The sequence below is a fragment of the Vigna umbellata genome, chromosome 6, assembly GCF_029865625.1.
Source record: "Vigna umbellata cultivar VRB3 chromosome 6, Vumbellata_1.0, whole genome shotgun sequence".
In the NCBI taxonomy this organism is placed as follows: Eukaryota; Viridiplantae; Streptophyta; class Magnoliopsida; order Fabales; family Fabaceae; genus Vigna; species Vigna umbellata.
In genome coordinates, this window is record NC_142170.1 from 18102473 (window position 1) to 18111208 (window position 8736).

Consider the following 8736-nt stretch of genomic DNA (forward strand, 5'->3'; position numbering starts at 1 on the left):
ATTTGATAAAGTGAGAAAACTTGTAAAAATGGAAAAATATCCTAATCTTTTAGAAACAAGTAAATATTTGAAACAGTTATAAAACATTATGAAATACGTCATCTATTTTCCATAGATATATATAAAATACATCAAACATTTAACAAATATGTGTAAAATGTCAAACCTTTAACCTGCAACCCCAAATACACATTTGAACTATATTAGATGGGATGCACCCGAGCCTTGCAGTAGTGCAAAGCAGGGACGATGCTTAAGAGCCACAGCAGCAAGCTACTGTAGTTGGCCTTCTCCCTTAAAAAATAAATTTAATATCATGTGAACCAATGGTCCACATATCAGATATTAAACTGATAAGAACAGATACTACACTTGATCTTAGCCAAAAGACCGAGAAAGGTATGATTTGTATTGAGTATGAATTCCAGTTTTATATTTTATGCTGCAGCTTCTTGTCAGAGTCTTGACAAATGTGGGACTGGGAGATAGACAAAACTCTGAAACTGGTGAGTTCAAACAGACTCACTCGGAGAAACAACTTAGTTGAATATATTATTAGGTATTATGCCGTTTTTTCAATGCACTTAAGTTCATATGAAGAACTTAGGAATGAAATGTGTCTCAAGTTGGAAGAGAACAGATTGAATCCAAATTACTTCTGGAACATTACCCACTTAAAAAGGCTTATTATTTCAGCTTTGTTATTCAAATTTAAGATAAAAATTGAACTATTCTAGATAAAGCTTATTACATGGAGCCTCATATTAATTGTGTGGTCCTTTTGTAGTCACCACTGCCTTTTGGAAGTTGATCTCTGACAAATACACAAAGGGGCTGGAGTAACTCACCTCAACAATCTGACATCTTGGCAGAGAAGTTATATAAAGACATTGTTATTTCATTTTCTTTAGGATGTGAGATATAATTACCACAAAATTTGCCGTAGTAGAGTACAGATTAGGATGTTTTATCTTTCACAAATTCATCTAATTATTCTATATTTCATAGAAGTGAAAAAAAGATTGAAACTATTAAAATCTTGTATTTGCGATCATTCTCTGCAACTTCCTAGTATTGACAAAATGTCTTTTCTTGTTTATTGTCATTTCACAATATGACTAATTTTTCTTTTATTACTAAGGAATTACAAACATAGACATTTATAATCTCAAACAATTTACATAACACATTAATCAGGTGCAACTCCAGAACCAAAATAATCAATTCACAGTTGAATAATTTTAAGTGAAAGAGAAATAACAGTATATATGTTAGGTACGTGGGTTAGAACCTAACAATAACACTTTCTCGATGCAGATAAAAGAGATGAAAGAAAGAATTCTCTTATTTCAGAATGAATAAGCAGTGTACAATGAATGGTTTGGGAGCATAACCTCCTCTCTCAGGATGACAAATCATGTTAGAACTTACAATCAAAACAATTCCCCCTCTACAATTGTTTCTTTGCTATTTATATAGCCAATACCCCGCCCTTCCTACTACTAATGCAGTTAGACATTTAATGTTTTATTCCTTCTTGTAAACTCTTCATTCATCTCCTAACAATATTGTTGTAAAACCTGTATTGCAAAAGATCTTTCTTCTGTAGTTTGTGCGTGCTGAAGAATCGGAAGATGCAGTTTTTGTGGATTGGTTTTGACCACGTGCTCTGTAGCCTTCCTAGGTATTGAGCTTCCAACGTCTTCCGCAAGCTAGGGGCTGCCAACGTTCATTTTGCAACGTTTTAATTAATTAAAATATTATTTTTCTAAAAGATATTTTGGATTTTTGGATCATGGGCTTGATCCATGAACTCTATAAATAGGGAGCTCCTCCTCCATTCCAAGACACACAAAATTTCATTCTTTCTTATTCTCCTCTTTTCTGAGTTTCATTCTCTAGCTCTTTTTCTCTTCTAAAATTATTCTGGGTTATTCTTATACTCTATTTAGAGTTCCTTGCTAGTTCTGAGATCCTTAGAAATTTCTGAGAAGTTTCTGTTGTATCCTGGGGGACTTGCGCAATACACCGCGGATAAGTCCTTAAGGGCAGTGATCTACACGCCTCAGGAAGTATTTTGTTCGTGATCTTTATTCTACTTTTGTCATCTTATACAACAATCTTAAGGACTTATGGCTGACAACAACAACAACTCAATCCCGGAGAATCAGAATAATGTTTCCGGAACTCAGACGGTCTTTGCGAAACCTTTCTCGGATGTATCAAAAATTGAAGTCTTCTCTGGTCAGAATTTCCGGCGCTGGCAAGAACACGTGTCAACCCTCTTAGACATGTACGGAGTCGCTTTTGCTCTTTCATCTTCAAAACCCGACTCCAGTCTCCCTCCAAATTCAAAACAAGTTGAAGACTGGGTTCATGCAAACAAGGTATGCCGTCATACTTTACTTAGTGCACTCTCTAACGATTTGTTCGATGTATATTGTTCCTATAAGGAAGCAAAAGAAATTTGGGATTCGTTGATTCTCAAATACACTGCTGAAGATATAGTTAGGCAAAGATTCATCATAGGGAATTACTACCGCTGGGAAATGGTTGAAGATAAGGACATAAAGTCGCAAATTAATGAGTACCACAAGCTACTCGAAGATATCAAAGCGGAGAACGTTCTTCTTCCAGATGAGTTTGTTTCAGAGCTTCTGATCGAGAAATTGCCGCCTTCCTAGACTGATTACAAGCAACAACTAAAACACAGACACAAGCAAATGTCACTTTCAGAGCTGATCACTCACATAATTATTGAAGATACCAACAGGAAAGAATCTGCTGCTGTGAGGGCCAAAGCATTGTCTGCAAAAGCAAACATGGTAGAAGACAAACCTGCTCCAAAAAGGTACGAACACAAACCTGATCACAATAAGAAAAATAATTTTCGAAAATTTCGCCCCAACACATCTAACCCCACCTTTAAGAAGAAAGGAAATTGCTTCGTATGTGGGAAGCCGGGCCATCATGCACCGCAGTGCAGACGCAGAGTAAGAAACGACAATCCTCCTAAGGCTAATATAGTCGAAGGAGATGATATTATTGCTGCCGTCGTTTCTCAAGTAAATCTGATGACCAATGTGAGCAAATTGGTGGTAGACTCTGGTGCTACTAGGCATATCTATGCAAACAGAAGTGTTTTTACCTCTTACACTAGTGTAGGGGATGGAGAAGAACACGTTTACCTCGGTGATTCCAAGACCACTCCTGTTCTGGGAAAAGGGAAAGTTCTTCTCAAACTCACATCTGGAAAGACTCTGGCCTTGAGTGATGTGCTACATGTGCCATCAATCAGAGTTAATTTAATCTTTGTAGCACTACTGGGAAAAGTGGGGGTTAAAGTGTCATTCGAGTCTGACAAGATTGTAATGACAAAAAATAATGTTTTTGTGGGGAAGGGATATTGTGATCAAGGTCTCTTTGTACTTAACATTTCTGAAAATATTAATGAATCATCTTCTTCTGCTTATATTATTGACTCATATGATATATGGCATGCTAGATTAGGACATCTAAATTCTTCCTATGTTATGAAATTAAAACAACTAGGATTAATTAATATGCATGATAAACAGAGTAGTAAATGTGATATATGTGTAGAATCTAAAATAACTAAGAAAACATGTTTTGCTGTAGAACGCCAAACTGAATTGTTAGGGTTAATTCATATTGATCTAGCTGATTTGAAACAAACAATGTCTAGAGGAGGTAAAAATTATTTTGTGACTTTTATAGATGATTACCAAAGTATACTCAATCAAACATAAAGATGAAGCCTTTGATGTTTTTCTTACCTATAAAGCAGAAGTAGAAAATCAATTAAATAAGAAAATTAAGAGGATTAGATCAGATAGAGGTGGTGAGTATGTGTTATTTTAATGACTATTGTGTTAAAGAAGGTATCATCCATGAAGTAACCCCACCATATTCACCTGAGTCTAATGGAGTAGTTGAGAGAAAGAATAGAACTCTTAAGGAGATGATGAATGTTATGCTTATTAGTTCTAGTGCACCTGATAACCTTTGGGGAGAAGCCTTGCTTACTGCGTGTTTTTTACAAAATAGAATACCTCATAAGAAAACTGGTAAAACTCTGTATGAGCTGTGGAGAGGTTATCAACCTAACCTTAAATATTTAAGAGTGTGGGGGTGCCTAGCTAAGGTGATGTTACCCGATCCTAAGAAAAGGAAAATAGGCTCTAACTCTGATTGTATGTTCTTAGGCTATGTTGAACATAGTGCTGCCTATAGGTTTCTAGTTCTTAAAAGTGATACACTTGAAAGAAATTCTATAATGGAGACGAAAAATGCTGAGTTTTTTGAACATGTTTTTCCTTTAAAGGTTAGTGAGACGTCTCAACCTATAGAAAATAATAATAATAGTGATGCCTTGTTGAGGAATTAAGAAGAAGTAAAAGAAAAAGGAAGGAAACTTCATTTGGTAATGATTTCTATACCTATCTAGTTGATAATGATCCAAATAACTTTGTAGAAGCCATTAGTGCTCCTGATGCAAAACAGTGGGATAAAGCCATTAAGACTGAAATTGAATCAATTCAGAAAAATAATACTTGGACCTTAGTAGATTTGCCTAAAGGAGCAAAACCCATTGGTTGTAAGTGGATCTTTAAGAAAAAGTATCATCCTGATGGATTTATAGAGAAGTATAAGGCAAGATTAGTAGCAAAAGGTTTTACTCAAAAACCCAACATAGATTACTTTGATACTTTTGCCCCTGTGACTAGGATTTCCTCTATTCGAGTTCTGTTAGCCTTAGCAACAATCCATAAGCTAGTGATACACCAGATGGATGTTAAAACTGCCTTTCTAAATGGTGATTTAGAAGAGGAAATTTATATGACTCAACCTGAAGGGTGTGTTGTACCTGGTCAAGAGAATAAGGTATGTAAACTTTTAAAATCTTTGTATGGATTGAAACAAGCACCAAAACAATGGCATGAAAAACTAGATAATGTATTGTTATGTGATGGTTTTTCACCTAATGATGCTGATAAATGTGTGTACTCTAAATTTGAAAATGGTGATTGTGTCATTATATGTTTGTATGTGGATGACATGTTAATTTTTGGTACATGCAATGAGATTGTTACTAGAACTAAATTATTTCTAGGATCGAACTTTGAAATGAAAGACATGGGTGAAGCCAACATAATTTTAGGTGTTATAATCATAAGGAAGGGAGATAATATATTATTATCCCAAGAACAATACATTGAGAAACTTCTTAAGAAGTTTGGGTATTATGATTTCAAACCCGTGAGTACCCCTTATGATGCTAACTCTAAATTAATGAAAAATAGAGGAGAATCATTATCTCAGCCTCAGTATGCCCAGATAATTGGGAGCTTACTGCACTTGATGAGCTTTTCTAGACCCGATATTGCTTATGCAGTAGGTAGACTAAGTAGGTACACTCAATGTCCAAATCAAGAACATTGGGATGCACTTTCCAGGCTTATGAGATACTTAAGAGGTTCAATGGATTATGCCATTGAATATAGTGGATTTTCCGCTATACTAGAAGGGTATAGTGATGCTAACTGGATCTCTGATTCAGATGAGACAAAATCCACTAGTGGTTATGTATTCACACTAGGGGGTGGTGCGATTACATGGAGATCTTCCAGACAAATTTATGATCACCAAAATATGATGTCACAAACTTGTTTTTCAATCGGCAAGTATGACCGAATCGTTCAAGTAATAAACTTGGTAAGACCAAGTATCGTTCTTCCCAAAGGACTCACGGCCTAGTTTAGTTGTGTGGTTTATTGATTAGCTAAGACTTAAGACGAAATATTTGGATTTTTATATGCAAAAGACGAAAATTAAATATGTATGCATGAAGCTTTGATCAATGGCAAAAGCAAAAGATAAACACTTTCAATGAAATATATGTATGAATATGTTGTTGGGGGTCAATTTCATCTTATCCACTCTCATATATTTTAGGAATTCAACATTCAAATCATCATTGTTAATGCCACTCTCTAAAGTACCTTTCAAGAAGGCTTCTCCCTAATTACGAGTTCATACAATTCCTAGCATTCCTAATAATTAGTTCATAAGTGCAGGAGCTTAACGACAACCAATATAATATTGGGAGAAATTCCCCGGATCTAGACTTCCCCGTACGTGCCCGTATCGACAAAACCAATAATCATGCATCGAATGAGTTAAACAACACAAGCATTAAGCAAAGAGGAAAAACCCTAACTAATGATGAAAGAAAGCATAGGTCTTAAATAAAAGATGTAAAAACAAATTCCATATATGAGAGCTTCAAAAGATTACATTGATTCCCCAACAAACATACAGAGTTTAGTTCACCATATTCATGGTGAACCTAGATGAATAACAATGAAGGAATGAAAGATAAAACCCTAGAAAGGTGAAGAGGAAGCCTGAGCATCCAAGATCCTCCTTCAAAGGGGTGGAAGAGAGAGTGTTTGCTTCGTTCCAACCAGAGATACCTAACCCTAGGAAACCCTAAAGCTTATATATTATTCGTAAATTACAGAAAATTAGGTCCAAGCCCATAAAAGTGCCGCTCAGCGGTAAAGTACCGCTCAGCGGTAAGTGCGTGAGTCGTTTCTTGCCCTCAGCGGCCATTTTGCCCCTCAGCGGACCTCCCGTAAGCTCCTGAGTGCCGCTCAGCGGTAAACTGCCGCTCAGCGGTGACTTCGGCTTCTCCTTTTGCACTTTTTGATGTCTTTTCTGATTCCATCTCTCTCCTTCTTCACTTCTTTCACTAAATTCACCTTAAAACCTGCACAAAAACACTGAAATCAAGCATAAACCTGTCCAGCTCTCTTATTTTTGAAAATATGAAGAAAAGCATGATTTCAAGCTAGTTTCTAAGTGTAAAGGTTGCTTTTTGTGTCAATTTTAAGCATGAAAATAACAGTTTTTCAACTGTTATCAGAAGGGTATAGTGATGCTAACTGGATCTCTGATTCAGATGAGACAAAATCCACTAGTGGTTATGTATTCACACTAGGGGGTGGTGCGATTACATGGAGATCTTCCAGACAAACTATTATTGCAAGATCAATAATGGAATCTGAGTTTGTCGCTCTTGAGATGACTGGAAGTGAGGCTGAGTGGTTGAAAAACTTCTTAGCAAACATTCCACTAGGAATGAAACCAACCCCATCGGTGTCAATACACTGTGATTGCCAATCGGCAATAGCTATAGCTAAAAACAAGAATTACAATGGAAAGAATAGACATATCCAATTGAGACACAATTTGGTGAAGCAGCTGCTAAAGAGTGGAACTATTTCCATTGACTATGTGAAGTCAGAACGGAATCTAGCAGATCCTCTGACAAAACCCTTGGGAAGAAATATGATCTTAGAAACATCGAGGGGAATGAGACTTAAGCCACTTGCAAACAAACAAGTGATGGTAACCCAACCTTTATGATTGGAGATTCCATGAATAAGGTTCATATGGGTAAAAACAAGTCACTTGTTAGTTCTGATAGCACTAATTTGATTTTAAATCAAATATGTCCATTCCTATGGTGTGTGTGAAAGTGCTAGAGACTGCATTATTGAGAGGTTAAACTTTGTAATTAATCAAAGCTTTTAATGATCTTCATATCCCTTATGGGTGGTGTATGAATTGCAGCATACACTTGATGAAATCACCTATATGAGTGTCAAGTGGGGCCGCTTGCATGAGATCTTGGCATGATCTCTAGAGCACTCATGAATATCGGGCAAGCGCATGGCCTAGTAAGCGCAACACAGCGATATCAACAAGGATTGTGGGGGTGTAATGTGATTGATAAACCTCTAACACACTCAAGTGTCTTTGGTTCATATAGCTTGCTATATCAACTACACTGTGTGTTAAGTTTCTTGATCTAGGACTGGTTCATATAGCTTGCTATACCAGCTCTGATGCATTACATCTTATAAAACCCAAGATTTTTCTTCTTTTCTTTCTTTCAATCATTGTTTCTTATCTTTTGCAATATGTGGGGGATTGTTGTAAAACCTGTATTGCAAAAGATCTTTCTTCCGTAGTTTGTGCGTGCTGAAGAATCGGAAGATGCAGTTTTTGTGGAGTGGTTTTGACCACGTGCTCTGTAGCCTTCCTAGGTATTGAGCTTCCAACGTCTTCCGCAAGCTAGGGGCTGCCAACGTTCATTTTGCAACGTTTTAATTAATTAAAATATTATTTTTCTAAAAGATATTTTGGATTTTTGGATCATGGGCTTGATCCATGAACTCTATAAATAGGGAGCTCCTCCTCCATTCCAAGACACACAAAATTTCATTCTTTCTTATTCTCCTCTTTTCTAAGTTTCATTCTCTAGCTCTTTTTCTCTTCTAAAATTATTCTGGGTTATTCTTATACTCTATTTAGAGTTCCTTGCTAGTTCTGAGATCCTCAGAAATTTTTGAGAAGTTCCTGTTGTATCCTGGGGGACTTGCGCAATACACCGCGGATAAGTCCTTAAGGGCAGTGATCTACACGCCTCAGGAAGTATTTTGTTCGTGATCTTTATTCTACTTTTGTCAGCTTATACAACAAATATAACTTTCTGTAATTTGTTACAAAGAGAGAAAAAGGAGGAAATGTGTTTGTTGAACCACTACTCTTAAGGTTCTTCTCTTGTTTTTTCTGATATACAAATCTCTCTAATTTTTTCTATGCCTGTCAATGTAATCAAGGATAATTGATAATAAATTACAGAGT

At 36.2% G+C, this 8736-nt stretch overlaps 1 non-coding gene and 1 pseudogene across 1 annotated transcript; one reads left to right on the forward strand and one right to left on the reverse strand.

Annotated features, from left to right (window-relative positions):
• Positions 1-207: 207 nt before the first annotated feature.
• Positions 208-403, reverse strand: LOC124836390 (U2 spliceosomal RNA). Its single transcript, XR_015780523.1, has one exon. It is a non-coding gene; the product is annotated as a U2 spliceosomal RNA (small nuclear RNA).
• A 1866-nt stretch (positions 404-2269) lies between these two features.
• Positions 2270-3016, forward strand: LOC148196872 (uncharacterized; annotated as a pseudogene).
• The last annotated feature ends 5720 nt before the right edge of the window (positions 3017-8736 follow it).